Source organism: Mauremys reevesii, linkage group 5, assembly GCF_016161935.1.
Source record: "Mauremys reevesii isolate NIE-2019 linkage group 5, ASM1616193v1, whole genome shotgun sequence".
Classification (NCBI taxonomy): Eukaryota; Metazoa; Chordata; order Testudines; family Geoemydidae; genus Mauremys; species Mauremys reevesii.
In genome coordinates, this window is record NC_052627.1 from 60,400,769 (window position 1) to 60,425,285 (window position 24,517).

A 24,517-nucleotide genomic window follows, 5' to 3' on the forward strand; every position below is an offset into this window, starting at 1 on the left:
AAATACTTGAATTTGCGGAAAGGGGGTTTTACATGAATATTTATTCATGAGCTAATAGTGCGTATGCAGAAACCCAACAGAGGAGACATTCTCTGTAAACAGGTGTGAACTTATTAAGATAGAGTGAAATTCACCCCTTTGCAGAGGACCAGCATTAGGGCTATACAGTACTTAAGTCCTACTTATGCTCTGGAAATAGGGCTTAAGTGGGATTTATGTGGTGCATAGCCCTTACACAAGCCTTTTAGCAGTGAGGATTTTCATTCCATGGTGACTACAAGTGATTTTATTACTTTTAAAGCACAGAATTAAAAATGAACACTTTGTAGAAATAGTCGAGCAGGCTGTTTAGCCAAATGATTTACTGAATAGTCAGTGCTTATCAGAAGCAAACAAGAATCAAGAGAAAGAGTTGAGTATAAAAATTTCCCCCAAACAATATTTTGGGTCAAATTCAGCCACAGTATAACACCACTGAATTCAGAATTGACTTTCATGGCCCTCAAAGCTTGATCCCATTGTCCTGCACTCCCCATTCTGAGGACCTAAACATCTCAAAAATAATCACAGCTTTTTGGGGTTTTTTTAAATGCATGTTTCTAGTCATTTTTCAGTGTGATATCTTGAAGAGGCTAACCAACTGTTAGTGGTGAAAGTTTATCATTCTAATTTTTCTAAAGATAAGTGCTAATTTTTGTTGTTTGTATTTCCCTAGCAGCTTGGAGCCCCTGTCATGTGTCATGACCTCATTGTGGTAAGTGTTGTATAAACACAGAACAAAAAGATGGTCACTGCCCCAAACACATTGTAATTTATGTATAAAACAAGAGACAATAGATGGATACAGACAGACAGGGGAGTATCATAGAATCATAGAATATCAGAGTTGGAAGGGTCCGCAGGAGGTTATCTAGTCCAATCCCTCTGCTCAAAGCAGGACCAATCCCCAACTAAATCATCCCAGACAGGGCTTTGTCAAGCCTGACCTTAAAAACCTCTAAGAAAGGAGATTCCACCACCTCCCTAGGTAACCCATTCCAATGCTTCACCATCCTCCTAGTGAAATTTTTTTCCTAATATCCAACCTCAACCTCCCCCACTGCAACTTGAGACCATTACTCCTTGTTCTGTCATCTGCTACCACCGAGAACAGTCTAGATCCATCCTCTTTGGAACCCCCTTTCAGTTGAAAGCAACTATCAAATCCCCCCTCATTCTTTTCTTCTGCAGACTAAATAATCTCAGTTCCCTCAGCCTCTCCTCATAAGTCATGTGCTCCAGCCCCCTAATCATTTTTGTTGCCCTCCGCTGGACTCTTTCCAATTTTTCCACAGCTTTCTTGTAGTGTGGGGCCCAAAACTGGACACAATACTCCAGATGAGGCCTCACAAATGCCAAGGAGAGGGGAATGATCATGTCCCTCGATCTTCTGGCAATGCTCCTATTTATACAGCCCAAAATGCAATTAGCCTTCTTGGCAACAAGGGCACACTGCTGACTCATATCCAGCTTCTCGTCCACTGTAATCTCTAGGTCCTTTTCTGCAGAACTGCTGCCTAGCTACTCAGTCCCTTGTCTTTAGTAGTGTATGGGATTCTACTGTCCTAAGTGCAGGACTCTGCACTCGTCCTTGTTGAACCTCATCAGATTTCTTTTGGCCCAATCCTCTAATTTGTCTAGGTCCGTCTGTATCCTATCCCTACCCTCCAGCATATCTACCACTCCTCCCAGTTTAGTGTCATCTGCAAACTTGCTGAGGGTTCAATCCACGCCATCCTCCAGATCATTAATGAAGATATTGAACAAAACCGGCCCAAGGACTGACCCTTGGGGCACTCAGCTTGATACCGGCTGCCAACTAGACATGGAGCCATTGATCACTACCCATTGAGCTCGATGATCTAGCCAGCTTTCTATCCACCTTATAGTCCATTCATCCATCCCATACTTCTTTAACTTGCTGGCAAGAATACTGTGGGAGACCATATCAAAAGCTTTGCTAAAGGAATTACACGTCCACTGCTTTCCCCTTATCCACAGAGCCAGTTATCTCATCATAGAAGGCAGTTAGGTTAGTTAGGCATGACTTGCCCTTGGTGAATCCATGCTGACTGTTCCTGATCACTTTCCTCTCCTCTAAGTGCTTCAGAATTGATTCCTTGAGGACCTGCTCCATGATTTTTCCAGGGACTGAGGTGAGGCTGACTGGCCTGTAGTTCCCCAGATCCTCCTCCTTCCCTTTTTTAAAGATGGGAACTACATCAGCCTTTTCCCAGTCATCCGGGACCTCCCCCGATCACCATGAGTTTTCAAAGATAATGGCCAATGGCTCTGCAATCACATCCGCCAACTCCTATAGCATCCTCGGATGCAGTGCATTTGGCCCCAGGAACTTGTGCTTGTCCAAGTTTTCTAAGTAGTCCTGACCCACAAAGAAACAATGACAGAACATCAGTACAAGGAAACAATGACAGAACATCAGTCAGCATGATAGAAAGTGGCATAACACATTGTCCTTCCCAACAACACCTGAGGGCCAGTTTTTAGGATTGTGATACCCAGTGCTAAAGATCCTTTAATTTTGGAGCATAGCAAACCAGCCTGTGGCTATGGGATGGCACCAAACCAGTTAAGGCCACTACAAGATTCTCTGAGCTGCTGTCTGAGTTATCCCTGGTCTACACTATGAGTTTAGGTCAAATTTAGCAGCATTAGATCGATTTAAGCCTGCACCCATCCACACGACGAAGACATTTTTGTCAACTTAAAGGGATCTTAAAATCGATTTCGGTACTCCTCCCTGAAGAGGGGATTGCTGGGTCAAATTAGGGGTAGTGTGGATGCAATTCAACAGTACTAGCCTCCGGGAGCTATCCCAGAATGCTCCATTGTGACCGCTCTGGACAGCACTCTCAACTCCAATGCACTGGCCAGGTAGACAGGAAAAGCCCCACAAACTTTTGAATTTCATTTCCTGTTTGGCCAGTGTGGCAAGCTGATCAGCACAGGTAACCATACAGAGCTCATCAGAACAGGTGACCATGTAATCCCAGAATCGCAAAAGATTCCAATCACAAAACTCCAGCATGGACCAAACGGGAGGTACTGGATCTGATCGCTGTTTGGGGAGATGAATCCGTGCTATAAGAACTCCGCTCCAAAAAACAAAATGCCAAAATATTTGAAAAAATCTCCAAGGGCATGAAGGACAGAGGCTATAACAGGGACCTGCAGTGCCACGTGAAACTTAAGCAGCTCAGGCAAGCCTACCAAAGAACCAGAGAGGCAAATGGCCTCTCCGGGTCAGAGCCCCAGACATGCCACTTCTATGATGAGCTGCATGCCATTCTAGGGAGTGTCCCTACAGCTACCCCACCCCTGTGCGTGGACTCTGTCAATGGATTCTCATGCAACAGGGATGCAGATTTTGGGGACGAGGAAGATGATGATGAGGAGGAGGACGTTGAAGATAGCGCACAGCATGCAAGCAGAGAAAACATTTTCCCCCGACAGCCAGGAACTGTTTATCATTGGCCGTTATCTTTGAAAACTCATGGTGATCGGGGGAGGTCCCGGATGACTGGGAAAAGGCTGATGTAGTTCCCATCTTTAAAAAAGGGAAGGAGGAGGATCTGGGGAACTACAGGCCAGTCAGCCTCACCTCAGTCCCTGGAAAAATCATGGAGCAGGTCCTCAAGGAATCAATTCTGAAGCACTTAGAGGAGAGGAAAGTGATCAGGAACAGTCAGCATGGATTCACCAAGGGCAAGTCATGCCTAACTAACCTAATTGCCTTCTATGATGGGATAACTGGTTCTGTGGATAAGGGGAAAGCAGTGGACGTGTAATTCCTTAGTACCCTCCCAATGCACCCAAGGCGGGCTCACGGACCTTGAAGGCAGAGAAGGGACCTAGGTGAGTGTACCTTTGTAAATATTGTACATGGTTTAAAAGCAAGTGTGTTTAATGATTAATTTGCCCTGAAGACTTGGGATGCATTCGCAGCCAGTACAGCTACTGGAAAAGTCTGTTAACGTGTATGGGGATGGAGTGTAAATCCTCCAGGGACATCTCAATGAAGCTCTCCTGGATGTACTCCCAAAGCCTTTGCAAAAGGTTTCTAGGGAGGGCAGCCTTATTCCATCCTCCATGGTAGGCCACTTTACCACACAGAATGCATGGAGGCAGACACTGTCAGAGTGCAGGAAAGCACTAAATGAACGCAAGGACATGTGGCGGTATCAAGATGATAGGTGGCATCAGCGTGATGAGAGGAGGCAGGATGCAATGCTGAGGCTACTAGAAGATCAAACTGATATTCTCCGGTGTATTGTTGAGGTGCAGGAAAGGCAGCAGGAGCACAGACCGCCGCTGCAGCCCCTGTGTAACAAACCGCCCTCTTCCCCAAGTTCCACAGCCTCCTCACCCAGATGCCCAAGAACGCGGTGGGGGGGGCCTCTGGGCACCCAACCACTCCACCCCAAAGGACTGCCCAAGCAACAAAAGGCTGGCATTCAATAAGTTTTGAAGTGCACTGTGGCCTTGTCCTTCCCTCCTCCCCCACCCCACCCGGTGCTTCCCTCCTTCCCCACCCCTCCTGGGCTACCTTGGCAGTTATCCCCCCATTTATGTGATGAAATAATAAAGAATGCATGAATTTGAAACAACAATGACTCTATTGCCTCTGCAAATGGTGACCAAAGTGGGGAGAGGAGGGTGGTTGGCTTACAGGGAAGTAGAGTGAACCAAGGGAGTGGGTTTTCATCAAGGAGAAACAAACAGAACTTTCACACCATAGCCTGGCCAGTCATTAAACTGGCTATCAAAGCTTCTCTGATGGGCAGCATGCCCTGCTGTGCTCTTCTAACCGCCCTGGTGTCTGGCCGTGCATAATCAGCGGCCAGGTGATTTTCCTCAACCTCCCTCCCTGCCATAAACATCTCCCCCTTACTCTCACAGATATTGTGGAGCACACAGCAAGTCAGTAATAACAATGGGAACACTGGTTTCGCTGAGGTTTAACCAAGGCAGTAAACTGCACCAGCATGCTTTTAAATGTCCAAAGGCACATTCTACCACCATTCTGCACTTGCTCAGCCGACAGTTGAACAGCTCCTGACTACTGTCCAGGCTGCCTGTGTATGGCTTCATGAGCCATGGCATTAAGGAGTAGATTGGGTCCCCAGGGATAACTATAAGCATTTTGACATCCCCAACAGTTATTTTCTGGTCTGGAAAGTAAGTCCCTTGCTGAAGCAGTTCACATAGACCAGAGTTCCTAAAGATGCGAGTGTCATGTACCTTTCCCAGCCATCCCACGTTGATGTGGTGAAACGTCCCTTGTGATCCACCAGTGCTTGCAGCACCACTGAAAAGTACCCCTTTCGGTTTATGTACTGGCTGCCTTTGTGTCCGGTGCCAAGATCGGGATATGTGTTCCGTCTATCGCCCCACCACAGTTAGGGAATCCCATTGCAACAAAGCCATCCACTATGACCTGCACATTTCCCAGAGTCACTACCCTTGAGAGCAGCAGCTCAGTGATCGCATTGACCACTTGGATCACAGCAGCCCCCCACAGTAGATTTGCCCACTCCAAATTGATTCCCAACTGACCGGTAGCTGTCTGGCGTTGAAAGCTTCCAGAGGGCTATAGCCACTCACTTGTGAACTGTGAGGGCTGCTCTTATCTTGGTATTCCTGCGCTTCAGGGTAGAGGAAAACAAGTCACAAAGTTCCATGAAAGTTCACTTACGCATGTGAAAATTTCACAGCCACTGGGAATCATCCCAGACCTAAAATAAAAATAAAAAATAATTGGAGATATACCAATCTCCTAGAACTGGAACACTGGGACCTGCAACACTATGCGGTCCCACCAGCCTGTGCTTGTTTCCCGGGCCCAGAATCAGCGTTCCACGGAATGAACCTGCCCCATTACCACCATGATGTCCAAATTGCCAGGGCCCGTGCTTTGAGAGAAGTCTGTGTCCATGTCCTCATCACTCTTGCCACCGTGCTGCCATCGCCTCCTTGCCTGCTTTTGCAGGTTCTGGTGCTGCATACACTGCAGGATAATGTGTGTGGTGTTTACAGTGCTCATAACTGCAGCGGCAATCTGAGCGGGCTCCATGCTTGCTGTAGTATGGCATCTACATGGAAAAAAGGTACTAAATGATTCTCAGCCGTTGCTCTCACGGAGGGAGGGGGGCCTGACGACATGTACCCAGAACCACCCACGACAATGTTTTTTCCCCTTCAGGCATTGGGAACTCAATCCAGAATTCCAATGGGTGGCGGACTCTGTGGGATAGCTACCACAGTGCAACACTCCGAAAGTCGACGCTAGCCTTGGTACTGTGGACACACTCCGCCGACAATGTGCTTAGTGGGGACACAATTGGCTGTATCAAATCGATTTCTAAAAAATTGACTTCTATTAAATCAACCTAATTTTGTAGTGTAGACACACCCTTAGAGTGCTCCTCTACTGAGCACCCATGAGTCCTCTAACCGCAAAGGAGGAACAGAGCAGCTGAGCAGCATGAGAAGCATGCACACTACTGGTGGGAGTGGGACTGAGAAAGCTACCTGTTCTCAAGAATCACCTCTGTGCATTCACACTTGTGAGTCTGTCACACCGTGGCCACAAACAGACAAACTCTAACAGTCATCATCAGTGGGGCACCCCATAATGACAGCAGCAATCCATATCTGAGAATATATAAAGGAATGCAGCTCTCAATACTGTGGATTGATTAAAATCAAAGCAAGTAAAATCACAGATTTTAATCATGAGTTAAATCAACAAGCAGAAAACCTTGATTTAAATAATCCATTTTAACTGGGTTTTGCATTTGTGCTTTTTAGGTTATTTTCCTAAAGAAAGGTTAATTCTTATTGGCAGGTAAGCACTAAAACATGTTTATTTGCAAATAAATATAGCCTTTGCACTAAATTTGGAGCTTCTTTTTTTAACGTCTGTTAGTCTAGAAGGTGCCACAGGATTCTTTGCTGCTTTTACTATATCTATACACATTTATTTAAGCAATTATACAGCTTAACTTACATTTACAGTATACTCCCAACTATCCACATAGCAAGGGGGACAGACTAACACGGCTGCTACTCTGAAACCTGGTTTTATTCAGATGATCAGGAATTCAGATAATTGAGAGGGGAGGAGCCATTCAGCAGTGGGGGCAGCCTCCCTGCGTCTGGGAGCTCATTGTCATCCTCCTCCTCACAGTCCTAGCTGGGGGTCTCTGCTCTGCCTCCCCACTTCTCAGCCTCTTGATAGCAGGGCTGGAGAGGGCTCCCTCTGCTGCTGAAGGGCCAGTGATACCCAATCCCTGCAGGCACAAGGTGCAGGGAAGGCTGTGGTCCTGGCAGGGCAGAGCAAAGTCCTGGCTAGGGATTCTGCTCTGCCCTGCCAGGACTGCAGCCCCGCCACCCCCCTCCTACCGTGTGCCTACAGGGATTGGGTGTCACCGGTCCTGCAGCGCAGAGGGAGCCCTCTCCAGCCCTGCTGTCAAGGGAGTGAGGAGTGGGGTGGCAGAACAGAGACCCCCAGCTAGAACTGTCACAGCCCCACTCACTCACTCCCACAGGAGCCATTCAGCAGCAGGGTATCCTCCCCCACAGCTGGGGGTTCATCCTCCTCCTCCTCTGCAAGTCCTGGCTGTGGGGGGTGGGGTGTGTCTGCTCTATTATCCAAACCTCTATGTTATCTGAATCCTTTCCTTGTCCCTCAGCATGAGAACCACACTGCAGAGAGCATGCATCTCATGCTGGAGGACTAGGAAGGGATTCAGATAATGAAGAGGTTCTGATAAACAGGAGTTTATTTTATTCAGATTCTTAATTTTTCCTTTTTTTACATTAGAAAATGGTGAATGATACATTTATTATCTACTAGATTATTTTCCTACTTAGATGGATTCATTCTATTTGGATGGAAATTCAAATTCAATGAAAAATTACAAAACAGCAATTTTTAATTCATTAAAACTACCTTAAATATGCTACATGCAAAAGAAAAAAATTGTCAAAACACGTTATATTTGAAACTAATGTATGTATTAAACAAGGAAAGTATTATCTGTAGTTAGCAAATTTAACTAACTGTTTCTGGTCACTGTCCTTCAAGATTTTAGAACTAGTAAGTCTCATCCTCTCACATCTAGTTTTTATTCAGAGAGTAGAAGAGGAAAACAAGCTTTCCTGCTTTTTCAACTCCCAACTGGTTTCTTAACTTTGAATGAACAAGTCACTGAATTGAACTAGTTGATTAAACTGAACTGAATAAAATATTCTCTCTGCCTCTGCAGAAAAGGCTACTGCTGTCAAAAGATGGTTTAGAGCTTCAACTGACCAGTTCAGTGATTTGACTTTCTTAAAACTTGGCAACATACATATATTATTTAATATTATTATTTTTGCATTTAATTTAAATTAGTTTAATTAGGGCTGTCAATTAATTGCCGTTAACTCACGCGATTAATTCAAAAAAATTAACCGTGACTAAAAAATCAAGCACGATTAATTGCGGTTTTAATCACATTGTTAAACAATAGAATATCAATTGAAATGTATTACATATTTTTGATGTGTTTTACTAAACATCCAAAGTTTTGCATTGTTTTGTTTTTGAGTGCAGTTATGAAACAAAAAAAATCTACATTTGTAAATTGAACTTTCAGGATAAAGAGATTGCACTACAGTACTTGTATGACGTGAACTGAAAAAATACTGTTTCTTTTGTTTATCATTTTTACAATGAAAATATTTGTAATAAAAAAATAAATATAAAGTGAACACAGTACACTTTATAATCTGTGTTATAATTGAAATTAATATATTTGAAAATGTAGAAAACATCCAAAAATATTTAAATAAATAGCATTCTATTATTAACAGTGCGATTAATCCCATGATTAATCAAGATTAATTTTTTTAATCGTGTGAGTAATCGTGATTAATTTTTTTTATCGCTTGACATTCCTAATTTTAATAGATTATAATACATGTAGGCCTTAACATAAATTGTCAATTTCAAATTTAATTTTAAATAGGTTTATTTTTATAAAAGCTTGTATTTAAAGAATAAATACATTTTTTAAAATAAAAAAACCATTTTTTAGCCACTCTGGCCCCCAACCACTTAAGTTTCTTCTCTTTCACAGTTAAGAGCACTAAGGACCTCTCTCTGTTGGGTCTGCTTAGCATATACTCTTAGCCTATTTTCCTTCCTAAGTTATCTAGTTTATCTTTCTACACAAGAAAAGATTTTTTTAAAGTTGACTTTTCCTTAGCTCCCTGAGACAGCATGGTCACTGATTTCACACCAAGCCCAAGAGTGGGTTCAAGAAACACACTACTTTTTCCAGCTTTCTAACCAGAAATGCTCACTGCTTGGTCTAGTAGAGGCTCACACTCTCTTGCAATGCTCTGTCTGTTGGCAGTTCATGCCCAAAACACACATACTGACAGCTAAGGTCCTTAAGGCACATGAGATCCTTAAGGCACATGCCATGGCTTCAGATGTTCAGGCCAATGACTCAGGTTCTCAACAACCCACCTTGGCACCAAAGCTGTATTTATGGAATGGGTGAAAACTTGTACCCCATCCTCAGCTTTGGCATCACCTAAGAAAGCCGCTCTGGTGCCAGTCATACCAAGCCAGAGGTTCAGGAAGCACCAACTATACCCATTCTCTAGTACAAGTTACCATTAACACTGCACGCTCTGGCACCAAAGAACAAATAATTTCTGAGCCTTAATCCTGACAAAACACGATCTCTCTGGCTTTACCAAGGTCACTTAATGCTTCTGTCTTTGTTTCTTCATAAAAATATTTATATACCTGGCAGAGGTGTTATGACAATTAGGCAATAGTTGTCAAGTGCTATGTAAGTACTAAAATTCACCAGAATGTTCACCAAACCCTCTGGCACCATTAGGCCCCTGATTCCCTACTAACTTACAGAATTTTAATTTGGAAACACTTTAAAAAACAATATATCACGTCTTTAGGTTTTCCAATGGTGCTCAACACTATAGTATCTAAATCTTCCACAAATATTCATGAATTTAGCCTTAACAGACTTTCATGTAAGGACAAATGGACCTAAGCAAAAGCAGCTGATCTCCACTTCTTCTATAGCAGGAAGCTGGTGATCTAAAAATGTCCAGGTTTCAGGCTTTCAGTGAGAAATGCCATAACATACAAAAGCCTGTTTCCCTTACAAATATCTTAATTTCTCTACAAAATAATCACAGACAAGATACGTCAGTATTTTAAACAGCAAGTTTGCTTACTACCATTGTTTTTTCAACAGCCTCTCATATCAGACTAAAGGCCAAAAATCCCAGGATTATCTGGTTCTTACAGTACATCATATATAAAAAAATGTATCTCTTTTAATTTCCTGTTTTTTGTGGAGGCACAGAATGTTAAAAAAAATTAATGGAAGGATTATTTAAAAAATGTAGGTTCTTATAGGAGATGATACTGAAATTTATGGAAAACCCATTCGGAGGCATATCTGATTTAAAAATGTTGAAATTGATAGAAGCTTTCCATGCACCTTGTGGGCCACACCATAAGGAAAGAGAATATAATTAAGTACATAAGACACTTGATGAACCATTTCTTTAAACATTTCAAATGATGTTGAAAACAAAAGGCCTTATTACAATCATACTTGATTAATCACCTAAACAAAGAGGCTTAACACTGATAACTTGAATTACAGTGTAATGTTCCCTATTGCTGTCTCTGGATACAGGGCGCACCAACAGTGACAACATCCATTTTATTTATTAATTTTAATTTCTTTTTACCCCCGCATATGGAAAAAAAGAACACCTTGAATTTTGACCAATAGCCATTGATTATCTCAGTTTAGGGTCCAATCTTGTAAACATTTTCTAGTTGGCACAACACTTATTTGGTAACTATTCCCACGAAAACTGATAGAATATGAAGTTTAAAGTCAGTGAAACTACCTATGGCAGTTAATACTACACTTAGTAGTTATACCTCTCAACCTATCATTGCAATGCAGGAGTCTTAAAATGCTATGGGATTTCTTTTTTTTTAGTGTAAATATAACCTTAGTTTCATTTTTTTTTATTTCCGGTGTAAATAATTTTGAACAACAAAACCATAGAGAAAACGAATCTCAGTAGAATAAGAGTGGTACTGAAAGGAGTGATGATCCTTGAAAAGTGGGCCATTTTGGAGTTATGCCTGTAGTAAATGTTTGAAGGATTAAGTCTTGATTTAGTAATCAGAACACAAAGATTGCATATTTTTAATTTACAATTATGGTTCTGTCTACACTGTATTGCAATGCAGACTACCGGTGTGTGAATTGCAGGGCACACCAAAAGTTATGCTTCTAGTTATCCCCATGGACGCTGGTGGTGCAAACTAAAAACTGCCTATTTCATGTTAACGTATTCCTGTTTGAAAGAGGGCTATGTTAACAAGAATTAGGTACCTTTTTTTTAAGCTTGTGACAGCAGTGTCCAGACAGGACAGTTAGAGCACAACTCTTTGGTGCAATTCACACCCCTGTAGGCTGCACTACGGCACTGTGTAGAGAAGCCCTGTGTTTACTGCATCTATCAAGTAATTAAGGCCAAATACTTAGGTGTAATTTTAGTTTTATAAAATATATTATTATACTCTATAGAAATGTTTTCATATGTATAATTTAAATAAATATGGGGTTTTGTTGTTGTTGATAATAAAATTTAAAAATCTTTCTCCTGCAGGGTTCATGACCAAAATGCTGCCAACAAGTGCTAGCGCACAAAGCAATGAAAGTAAATTTGACTAGAAAACAGTGTTTGTGTTTCACTGAGTGCACAAAGTAAAAAAGTAAGAATGATGAAAAGTACACTTTAATATACTTATGGGTTTAATACAATAATGTATCAGTCATGCAAATAAGGAAACATTTTATAAAATATTTATTGTGATAGGTCTTAATTTATTCCCATCACATGACTAACTCCTTTATTATGGGTTATTAGTTTAAATGCACTTACTGTTTGCAAGTTGTTTTGAAAAGAATTAATTTTATAAGCAACATATTTCTCACAATATTGCTTGTTTTTCTAAGACTACAATTTGTTAAACTGTATCTACCTATTGTCTGTTATATTTAGATTAAAAACTCTTTGGAGCAGGGACCTTCTTTTTGTAGGTATTTGTACAGCATCTTGCACAGTGAAGTTCTAACCAAGATTGGGGTCCATAGGCACTAATGCAATACAAATAATGAATAAATGATACCACCATCACCGGCTTTTTCCAGAATGGGAAAAGCCTATAGCTCTGATTCTGAACTGTGCATCACAGTGCAGGGGGCTGGGAGTGGGGAAGATTTCTTAAAACAACTTCAGTACCTCTCAAATTCTGGGCATGGCCCCTGGCATAACTCAGAGAAATCCCATAGTCTGCTCCAACAAACATAGAGCAGGGGTTGGCAACCTTTCAGAAGTGGTGTGCCGAGCATTTATTTATTCACTCTAATTTAAGGTTTCACGTGCCAGTAATACATTTTAACGTTTTTACAAGGTCTCTTTCTATAAGTCTATAATATAGAACTAAACTAAACTATTGTTGTATGTAAAGTAAATAAGGTTTTTAAAATGTTTAAGAAGCTTCTTTTAAAATTAAATTAAAATGCAGAGCCCCCTGGACCAGTGGCCAGGACCCGGGCAGTGTGAGTGCCACTGAAAATCAGCTTGCGTGCTGCCTTTGGCGCACGTGCCATAGATTGCCTATCCCTGCATTAGAGTGACAAACCACTGTCACTGGTATTTATTTATTCAGGACCAAATCCTGTTCACTTTTCTCACACATCTATTGCAGCCAGGACTAGTCATAATAGTAAGACAAGCATGATTTATCCCAACAAACAAACTGAAAAAAACATTTTAATTGAATAGTAAAACTTGTCTCTCGAACACACAATATCTGGTGTTCTTACTGTATTGCATAAGGCAGACTGTTGTGAAAAAATATAAAGGGATTTAGGGCCAGATTGTTAAGGCTGTTTAGGCACCTAAAAGTGCTTAGGCACATATCTGCATATTTGGTATAGGTGCCAAAAACTTTACAAATCTAGCCCCTAGTGCCTTTTTCTTGTGTGAAGTATGTTTAACGAGCTTATTTTTGCAATCTCATTATCAAAAATATTTTCTAATTTGTCACTGAGTGATTTGGCTCAATTCTTATAAACATGGCCTATGCGTCTTTCAATCACTTCAATAAGGTTAATAATCACAAGTGAGAAAAAGAATCAAGTTACCATCCTAACAAAAGCATGTGTGTTGTGCAGTCTGTAATATGCAGTCATCGTTATATTTAGAAGTAAGGAGCATTGTAAAATAAAAGCTGTCCTGGTTAAGCCCTTTGGCTATGTTTTAAATTTTCTGTTCAAGCAGGCAACCTCACAGCTCATTTAATGTCACAAATGGCTTTAAAAAATTTTTTAAAAAAACCTCTCGCATTTTGTAAAAAGCAGACAAAACAATTGGCAGTTGGTTTATATATCCCCTAATGATTGATGCATAAATCAGGCTCAATTCAAATAAAAAAATAGAGAGATTTCACCCACCCTTTTATTCTAAACCCCTTTTTCATATACATATTCATTTTGCTTCACATTTTTCTACCATCCCACAGCACACACAAATTTTAGGTATATTTGCTCTAACTCAGCCATAGCAGCTGCAGCTGCGCCTCTGTACTGCTTCAGCATAGACCATTACTGTAGTTAATCCACCTCCCCAAGAAGTTATAGCTAGGTCGACAGAAGAATTCTTCCATTGACCTAATATTGTCTACACCAAGGTTAGGTTGGCTTAAATACATCTCCTAGGGATGTGGGTTTTTCACACCCCTGAGCAATGTACTTGGGTCGACCTAACTTTTTATTATATTCAAAAATCCCTTTGTGGTTGGTCCCTGGAGAATCCAGTTTAAAAAGGGGGTGTGGGAGGGGGAAGGATTTCAAAGGGCTGGAAACAGAGGAATTACATGTTTGTAATCCTCCTCCTAGAGGAGTTACATGTAATTCCACAATAATACATACACATTTGTATTTTTAATACAACGGATACCAAAGGTATATAAACCTTACTGAATTAGGGTTACTTAATTCAGTAAAGTTCATCTTAATTCCATAAGGTTTATCCAGGATATGGCAGGACATTAGAGAGACAAGGTGGGTGAGGTAATATCTTTTATTTGATCAACTTCTGTTGGTAAGAGAAACAAGCTTTCGAGCCTATACAGAGCTCTTCCTCAGGTCTGGGAAACTAACTCAAAGTTACAAGGTTTGAACAGATTGGTTAGCATAAGTAGATAACACATATTTCAAGGGACCATTCATGGTGTCAGTCTCAATGAGCAGAGTAGCAGAATACTTTGAAGGGTAGGAGCAGCTCTCAAATCCTTTTCTCCACAAAGAAAAGAAAAAGCACAGGCACGCTGAAGGCTCCAAAAAGAAGCTGCACAATGACTCACTGGAATGAAGGCATGAGTTTAACACAAAGGCATAAATGTTTCCTGAGAATTAGGTTTACATTCACTCAAAAATGAATGTGGGTTTGCTTGAAATTAGGCTTATGCTCATTCAACAACAGGCTCAGATTAGTTCTAAAGGTTCACAAACTAGGGCCTCTTCAGCCAAACATGGTGAGAGTTTCAGGTGAGTTTCAAATGGCTCAGGGTTTTGTTGTGAATCTCTCTTCCTTGGTTCCAAGATGCCAACTATGCAGACAGACCTGAGGGAAGTTTAATTTAGTGGGTCCTCTAGGTTCCAACATGAATACAAAATACTCCATATGGGTGAGAAAATTACAGTGACTGAATGCTACTGTAACAACCTCTTTGAGGTAGATCACTGTGCCCTGACTTTTAACAGGATTTATGCCAGCATAACTTAGCCCAAGTTGCTGTTCAGTATTCAATTCCTCCATCTGCATGTGCAGGTGATAATGCAGGCAGGGTACGGAAAAACATATGCAAAAGCTGAGGCCACTGAAAATTCAGACCCCGTGTCTCTAATATTAAAACACTATATCACACATGCTACTGTTTATTTTAGATGAGCCAGCTCCTATTTTCTCATAACATTTCTCTTGAAATGATGGATGAGACCATTTGTGGCATGTTATTCATTATGGCTATTAACAGACTAGATATTCTTATTTAATAGCCAAACGAATGCCAGTAGTTCTGTTACTTTTGTGTGTTAAAATCACAGCCCTTTAATTTTCATTGTTCGATGTTACCCTATATTCTGGAGAAATTAAAGAATGTGTATAGGTCAGAATGGGAAAGTGCTGAATAATGAAATTCTGCTCTGAATTATTTTCACCTCTCATACATATTTTCGGTACCTCTCCACACTGCTCATTAATCTCAGCTGTTTTCTTTGGTGCTTTTCACTATATGACCGAAACATAACCTGAATTTTTCCCTTAACGTGCCATTCCATACCTAACCTAGGTCCCATCCATCCCAGTGACTCCTACTACAGACTGGTAACTCCTCCTCAGCTGGCTGCTTGTGCAGCAGATACATAGCAACAGTCTTGCATTAAAATTATAAAACAAACAATTTTTATAGGGACATGGCTCCTGTTAAACTTCACAGATGGGAATCACAGAGGCTAAAATTTCACAACAAAACAATTACAATGCAGCCACATGAGACAAAGCGGAGCAGACAGCACATCAAAAGGGATAGCTGGGCTGTAATGCACACACTTTCCACTTTGCATCATTGACTTTCAGTTCTGTTGTAAATACATTTTGATATTTTCTTGGCAAGGTCTTGTTTCAACGTACAGTACCAGGTCCTGTTTTTCCACAGTTTGCCTTACTCTGATACATGCATAGGGTGTCATTTTTTTCAAATTGACCCATTTCTTTCAAAGGCGCATTAAAAAAAATCATAGGGACTGACAACTTATGTTGTCAACCTGACAAGTTGACAGCATAAATTGACAATTTTAAATAGGTTTATTTAAATGATTCAGTGATGAGCTGAGGTGTAGGTCACCCCTTACTACCCCCCTCTGCAGTCAGATGCTAGAATGGATGCAGACAAATAGGGAGGCTTCTTGGTTGACATAGCACAGGGCCTCAGGATGGAATCTCAGCTTATTGGGGCATTCATGGAGCAGGACTGACTGGAGGACTGAGGTCTACCTGCATCCTTTTTTTCAGTGTCTGCAGAGGCTTATAAGGAGTGTTCCAGGAGGAACAATTTAAGATGCTCTTTAGTTTTTTTTAGTTTGCTTACAGAAGGAGCAACATATGGAACATAGCTCAGGGACATGTCTTTTTCTTAAATAAGAGAGGCCCCTGCAGTGCCCATCAGTTAAGTAGCACTGAAGCTTCACATGAGGTATAGATTTTGCTCCTGTTGGGATTTTTTAACAACTAGCAAGAAGACTAACAACTAACTAATTAACTATACTAATAATTAACACACACTTCAGGGTCTCCATTTTCTACCATGAGCAGTAAGAAGGAACTGAGGAACACAGTCCTTGAGAGGGTGGTACGGGGGACACAAGGATATCTAGGGCACAGGCATGGTCCCAATACACACTGCTAGCCAAAAGAATCTGAACTCGCATAAATGGTGCACGTGTGCACTCAGAATGGAAGTCATGCAGACAATCATTCAAAGAACAATGAATTTTCTATCCAAAATTCATAGCAAATTTGATGGAAATTTTTTTTTCTGGGATTACTTGACACTATACAATACACTGTTCATGGCAGCAATCAAGGTCACATCTACACTAAAGAATTTTACCAAGCAAGGGCAGGGCTTCACCAGCTTCCAGAGTTTTTACCAACACATCAATTAAACATGCTTTGTAGACATAGCCTGTGACCCAGAAGATACTAATAATAACTGAAATATGACTCACTACAGACAATAACCTCATTCCTTTGAGGACATTTCCTTTCTTCTTCTGACAAAGACCTCATTCTGTGTATTTGACAACACAATGTTCTTTCAAGCAGTGCACCCTTGTTATATAACCCTTGTTATATATATCTGTTAGAAGTTATTATACAATATCAGAGCAACAAGAAGCTAAAACATTATCTTTTTCAGGAGTATCTCTAATCCTTGCTCACATATTTTCTCTTCAAAATGGTGGATGCTGACACATAATTGGTTTCCCGTACAACTTGACTGATTGTAAGTGTTGGTTAAGTTTTACAATTGGAATTTTTCTTCTTTTCTTGATTTATGACTTTATTTGACCTTATAGAAATGGTGTGAAAATGCTGTGGAAACTATTAATAAAAGATAAGTTACTCACCTTCTTGTAACTGTTGTTCACATCCATTCAATTAGGTGTGTGTGTGTCGCATGCACAGTCATCAGAAACTTTTTCCCTTAACAGCTCCCGTCGGGTTGCCCAGGGAGCCCCCTGGAGTGACGCCCTCATGGAGCTCAATATATGACCCTGCCGACCCGACCCGACCCCCTTCAGTTCCTTCTTGATGGCTACTCTGACAGAGGGGAAGGAGGGTGGGTATTGGAATGGACGTGAATAACACATCTCAAAGAACAACAATTACAAGAAGGTGAGTAACTGTTTTTTCTTCTTTGCGTGATTGTTCACGTCAATTCCAATTTGGTGACTCCCAAGCTCTCCCATGGGGGTGGGGTTGGAGATAAGGAATCACTGGCTGGAGTTCTGCTCTACCGAGAGCTGCATCGTCTCTAGTGTGCTGTGTGATGGCATAGTGGGTGGCAAACATATGCACCGAGGACCAGATAGCTGCTCTGCAGATCTCTTGGATGGGCATCTGGGCCAGCAAAGTGGTGGAAGAGGCCTGAGCCATTGTCAAGTGGGCCGTTATAGGCAGGGCTGGGACTTTGACGAGATCATAGATACAGTCCGTAATCCAGGAAGAGACGCGCTGAGAGGAGACTGGAAGTCCCTTCATCTGGTCTGCCATCGCTACAAAAGCTTGCTGGTTAGCTATCCTCAGCTGAAGACCCCCTGCGGCATAAATTTTCCTGCCAAAGAGGTCCATCCGTTTGGCCTCTTTGGCCTTAGGAGCCGGTGCTTGTTGTCCGTGACACTCCTTTTCATTCACCTCAGAGACCACCAGGAAGCAAGGGTGCAGGTGAGAAAACAAAAATTCATAGCCCTTAGAGGGAACAAAGTATTTTCTTTCCACACCCCTGGTGGTCAGTAGAATGGAGGCTGGAGTCTGCCACAAAGCACTATAGTTGTTGCCAATAGTCTTAATTACTGGCAATGCCACTCTGAAAGTGCCCTCCGGTGTAAGAATGTCCACCACCAGGTCCTCTGGCTCAATGACCTCCTCTGCCTGTAGGCCCATGTTACAGGCAATGTGGCGGAGTAGGTCCTGGTGGGCCCTGTGGTCAATGGGCGGAGGACATGAAGTTGAGGCCCCTGCCACCTCATCATCAGGCGAAGACGAAGAAGAGGCCAGTGGAGGTACAGGGTCATCATGGCGCACCATGTGCTCAGGTTGGTCCTGGGCCACGTTGGTACCAAGTGGCTCAGCATGGTCTGACGGGACCTTGGATGAGGGTGGATCTGGGGGCGGGTTCCACTGTGCCCTCTGCATATGCAGGGGCAGTCTGGATAGAGCCGCCTCTGCAGTACAAGGGGTAGTTCTGCCCACCAGTGACCATACTCGATGATGGCCCGAAGTAACAGACCTAGAAACCCTGGAAGGGGTACCTTGGGCCTGATGGTAAGCCCAGAGGGTCCAGAAGGGCCATTGTGCAGTTGGTGGCCATTGAGGTTGCTAGGACAAAGGAGCATGTCTCCCGCGCTTCTCTGACCTGTGTCCACTACGCCATGAGAAGTAGGAGCCATCCTCAGAGTCCAAGGATCCCGAGGGCGATGACCACAGCAGTGTCGGGTATCCCTGCGCCGGCAGGCAGTGCCGAGAGGAGGAAGTCAGAGATCGGTGCCATGACAACCATGTAGACGAATGGTGTCAGCTTTTCCACGACATAGACCGGTGCCACAGGTCCAATGCCAGGGAGCAGCTCCTATGTTCTGGTGCCGTATCACTGTGCTGGGCAATAGAGGGTGATTGTGACTGGTGCTGATTTCCCGGTGCCGGAGATCCTGAGCAACGCGCTCCCTGGGTCTTACTGTCATGTACCAGGGCCAGTGTCAGGGGTGAAATAGACTGGGAATGGTGCCACGAACAGTGCCGGTCTGGGGAGGAAGATGGCCTCATCAATGCTGGTTTGTCTCTAGGTGGCACCCATCTAGGTGATGCTGGGGGCTTGTCTCTAACAGCAGGGGGTTAAAGCAGAGTACTTTCTATGAGATCCCTTGCCACCTTGAAAGTATCTGGGGTGGAGGGGGCTTCCAACTGCTCCACCAAGTCAAGCCCTGCTGGATAGTCACTGGGTGCTGGACTCAACAGTGCCAACTGGGTCGCCAGAGTCAACGACATGGGATCTTGCTGTTTGGAAGTTAAGTCCTTCCTTTGGGGCAGCAAGGTCTCCCCGGATGGTCTCGCTCTCTGAGGAAAGTGCCCTCTGTTGGCCTTCTTATGGCACTTAAGAAGCACCGGGGATGTTGACCGGTGCCAGGGCGCCACACCATGCTGAAGTGCCAAGGATCTTCAGTACCAAGGGTCTCTAGCACCAGAGTCCTTCCTTGGTACCTGTTCACAGACCGGGGCGCTGTGCACCAAGCTCAAGCCAGGGACTTGGCGGTTAGGTGCTCCGGGACAGAGTGTGGCTTCCATCAGTAGTTGTTTCAGATGGAAGTCGCATTCCTACCTAGTCCTAGGCTTGAAAGCCTTGCAGATCTTGCAACACTTGGACTGGTGTGCCTTCCCAAGATACCTCAAGCACAAGTTGTAAGGGTCACTGTTTGGCATAGGCTTCTTGCATAGACAGCAAGATTTAAATCCTTGGGCTTGAGGCATGCCCCAGAGCCCAGGACAGAGTGAGGGGAACGATCCACTCACCTACTATAGTACTAACAATAGCTAACACAAGAAAATAAAAAAAATATTTCAAAAAAGAAAACTAAGAATGACTAAGGGAAGACTTGCAGGCAAGCAAGCCAATGCAGTTCTAATGCCGCCACGGATGGTAAGAAGGAACTGAAGGGGGGTCGGGTCGGCAGGGTCATATATTGAGCACCATGAGGGCGCCACTGCCGGGGGCTCCCTGGCTGACCCAACGGGAGCTGCTAAGGGAAAAAGTTTCTGATAACTGTGCATGCGGTGCACACACACCTAATTGGAATAAACATGAACAATCACTCGAAGAAGAACTAGGATTTCTAAATTTAGGGTATTGCTTATATTTTTGGACGTCCACTCTATGCACTAGAACTGTATGGCTTCTTCATAAATTCCCTACTAGATTAAAATATTTTGTTCAAAAGGGTTAAATATGTATATAAAGTCAGGTGGATATGGGGGGAGGGTGAAAGAGTATAAACATGAGATGAGTCCACAAATACTGGAAGAATTAAGTAAGAGATAGATATTATTAAAGACGGTAAAAGCAGCCACAATTAAGAACAGTAAGATGAACCCAAGATGAAAAAAATCTGACCAAATACAAAAAAGCGCATTCTTACATCTGTTCAGTTGTTCACTAGTCTCCAAAGGAGCCCCACTGCTTGACATTTCCACCTAAGCATCCCTAAACTCTAGAAATTAGATGATATGGAACAACTCTGCAGTGGCAGATGGATGGACTAAGTAACCCAGTAGATCTTTCCATCTCTAATTTCAATTATTCTAAGATTATTGTTGAAGAGAAACTGAAAGTCTAGGTGGAGTCAATGAGCTGGGTGAGAGTAGGAGTGAGATTAGAAAAGACGACAAGAAATAGAAAATGCAATGAAAAAGGAAGGGCACTAGAAATTGCAGAAAGACACAGGAAAGATGAAAAGGTAGGTAGGAAAAAGAGGGAAAACATTAATAAAATAGATTTTAATGAAAATCTGATTTACATTAAAAGATGTTAAGAGAAAAGTATTTAACTGAATTTAACAGCAGAATAAATTATGTGGAAGTTGACATTTTCTGGTGGGAACACACAGCCAATAACGCTTGCTCTATCACACAAGGAATGTGATTTATCTGATCATTTGTACCATTCTATCTCATCACAATTAGGGAACTCCGCACACTAAAGAAGCCCACTCTTGGGCTTTGAAGACTCAGATTTTTATGATTAGAAATAGAAATATAATCTCCATTCCATCACCATGCTACCTAAGACTCAGAATTCTGTCACTCGAGCTCCTTCCACATCTGTATCCTAATACTCCAATAGCCTTGTCTGCATAAACATTCTGCACCATCACATGACACATGCTGTATCTACAAGAGCATAGGTGCGGTGAAATAAAACAAGTATATTTTAAATGAATGCAAAAGAGATTTTAAGTGTATCTGGAAATACTGAACATGATAATCATGTCTGTGGCAGGCAAAGCTCACGGCTAATATGTCCATAGACCTTAACACTTCATTTTTGGTGGACCTATTTTTATCATAACAAGCACACCAACATAAATATTCTGGGACGGATTAGATTTTTATCAGAAAATGTCGATATACATTCATTTCAACATACACACACAAGTCAATGAAAAAATATTTCCATTGACAATAATCAAAATGTACAGATAAGCAAAGTAAGAAAAATTATATTTGAGAATTTAAGAGTTTGATTGTATATTTTCAGATATGATGCGGACACTTTGTGTTAATGGTAATAAAGCTTTCTTTTTGAATTTCAATGTCTACTGTCATTAAATATAGGCGAGTCTCATTTTACGCTGGGGTTACGTTCCGCTGTCAGTGCGTAAAGTGAAAATCGCGTATAGTCAAAATTACATTGAGTGTAATGGCAGGCAGAATCGCACACACTTCAGGTACAGTATTTAAATTGTTATTTTTCTCTTTTTGGGTTTTTGTTTTGTTTTGTTTTTGCTGACTGCACAAAGCTGAATTCGCGCATGTTAAATGTGCGTAAGATAAGACTTGCCTGTAGCTATTATCTGACTGTCCTCCATTGTCTGACCCCCAAATTTCCACAACTGTGAAAATATAAATAGATAAAAAAATTAAAATCTTAAAAATAAGCATCTGTATTATCCATCAAAATTATAAGAAAATAAAAACCAAATTCTGCCAAGCCTAAATATAAATAGCAGCATGCATCATAGAAAGCAGATTACTGATCACTGTAGCTTGGCAGCTGCTCAGATAAATAGGATCACCAAATACTAAGGCACCGTTGCCAAACAGTGGATTATAGGAATTATCTGTGGGGCTGTACAGCAACACCCAATGAGATTTACCAGCAAGGTAAAGAGATTTACTGACAAAAACGTCCAAAAGTTGCTCTGTGTGTCAAAGAGCAACAAATAGTTTCTCCAAAGCTACTGTACCCATCCCTCAAAAATCACTTCGGTGAGAATGTTTTGAAACAATAATGTTTGTACTTGTGTCCCCCTTAAATAACTTTATGGATTTCTTTCCCAATGTTTGTGAGGCTTGCACACAGTAACCTGTGTTCTTCATTCCCATAACAAGGGCTGTCAAACAATTAAAAAACATTAGTCGTGATTAATCGCACTGTTAAACAATAATCGAATACCATTTATTTAAATATTTTTGGATGTTTTCTACATTTTCAAATATATTGATTTCAATTTCAACATACAATACAAAGTTTATAAGGCTCACTTTATATTTATTTTTATTACCAATATTTGCACTGTAAAAAACAAAAGAAATAGTATTTTTCAATTCACCTAGTACAAGTACTGCAATGCAATCTCTATCATGAAAGTTGAACTTAAAAATGTGGAATTATGTACAAAAAATAACTGCATTCAAAAATAAAACAATGTGAAATTCTTGAGCCTACAAGTCCATTCAGTCCTACTTCAGCCAGGTGTGTTCGCATGGCATTGTTGTAACTGACGTCATAAGATATTTACGTGCCAGATGCGCTAAAGATTCATATATCCCTTCATGCTTCAGCCACCATTCCAGAGCACATGCATCCATGCTGATGATGGTATCTGCTTGATAACAATCCAAAGCAGAGCGGACCCATGCATGTTTCATTATCTGAGTCAGATGCCACCAGCACAAGGTTGACTTTTTTTTTTGGTGGTTCGGGTTCTATAGTTTCCGTATCAGAGTTTTGCTCTTTTAAGGCTTCTGAAAGAATGCTCCACACCTTGTCCCTCTCAGATTCTGGACGGCACTTCAGATTCTTAAACCTTGGGTCGAATGTTCTAGCTATTTTTAGAAATCTCACATTGGTACCTTCTTTGCGGTCTGTCAAATCTGCAGTGATAGTGTTTGTAAATCAAACAACATGTGCTGGGTCATCATACGAGACTGCTATGACATGAAATATATGGCAGATATGTGGGTAAAACAGAGCAGGGGACATACAATTCTCCCCCAAGGAGTTCAGTCACAAATTTAATTAACATACTATGTTTTTAATGAACATCATCAGCATGGACACATGTCCTCTGGAATGGTCTGAAGCATGAAGGAGCATACGAATGTTTAGCATATCTGGCATGTAAATACTTGGCAAGCCAGCTACCAAAGTGCCATGCGAATGCCTGTTCTCACTTTCAGGTGACATTAGGTGACAGAAGCAGGCAGCAATATCTCCTGTAAATGTAAACAAACTTGTTTGTCTTAGCAATTGGGTGAACAAGTAGTAGGACTGAGTGGACTTGTAGGCTCTAAAGTTTTATATTATTTTGTTTTTGAGTGCAGTTATGTAACAAAAATATCTACATTTGTAAGTTACACTTTCACGATAGAGATTGCACTACAGTACTTGTATGAGGTGAATTGAAAAAAAACTATTTATTTTGTTTATCATTTTTACAGTGAAAATATTTATAATAAAAATAATATAAAGTGAGCACTGTACACTTTGTATTCTGTGTTGTAATAGAAATCAATATATTTGAAAATGTAGAAAAACATCAAAAAATATTTAATAAATTTCAATTGGTATTCTATTGTTTAACCGTGCAATTAATCGCGGTTAATTTTTTTAATCACAGTTAATTTTTTTTTAGTTAATCGCGTGAGTTAACTGCGATTAATTGACAGCTCTACTAATTTCTTATGAAAAATGGTAAGAATGTTTGACGGTACAGTTGTTATAATGACAGTTGTGTGTCACCAATTATTTCAATCACAATTAAATACAATAATAAAAGTATTGTGGTCTGCCTGTTTGCACTATATTTGACTTAAAAGAGAGAAAGAATAAAAACAGTTATAACTTTTTTTCTCTACATTTTCATAACTGTTTCTCTTCTAGAAAACCCTATAGAATGTAATAGAAAATTATGGATCCTCTAGGTTTTTTCATCAACCCCCCACAGCTTGCCGCCCCAAGCACGCGCTTGGCGTGCTGGGGCCTGGAGCCGCCCCT

General features: G+C 41.4%; 1 protein-coding gene across 1 annotated transcript in view; it reads right to left on the reverse strand.

Moving 5' to 3' along the window:
• DCHS2 (dachsous cadherin-related 2) overlaps positions 1 to 24,517 on the reverse strand; it is a 255,889-nt gene that overhangs the window by 156,422 nt on the left and 74,950 nt on the right. The gene's annotated exons all lie outside the window — the stretch shown is intronic.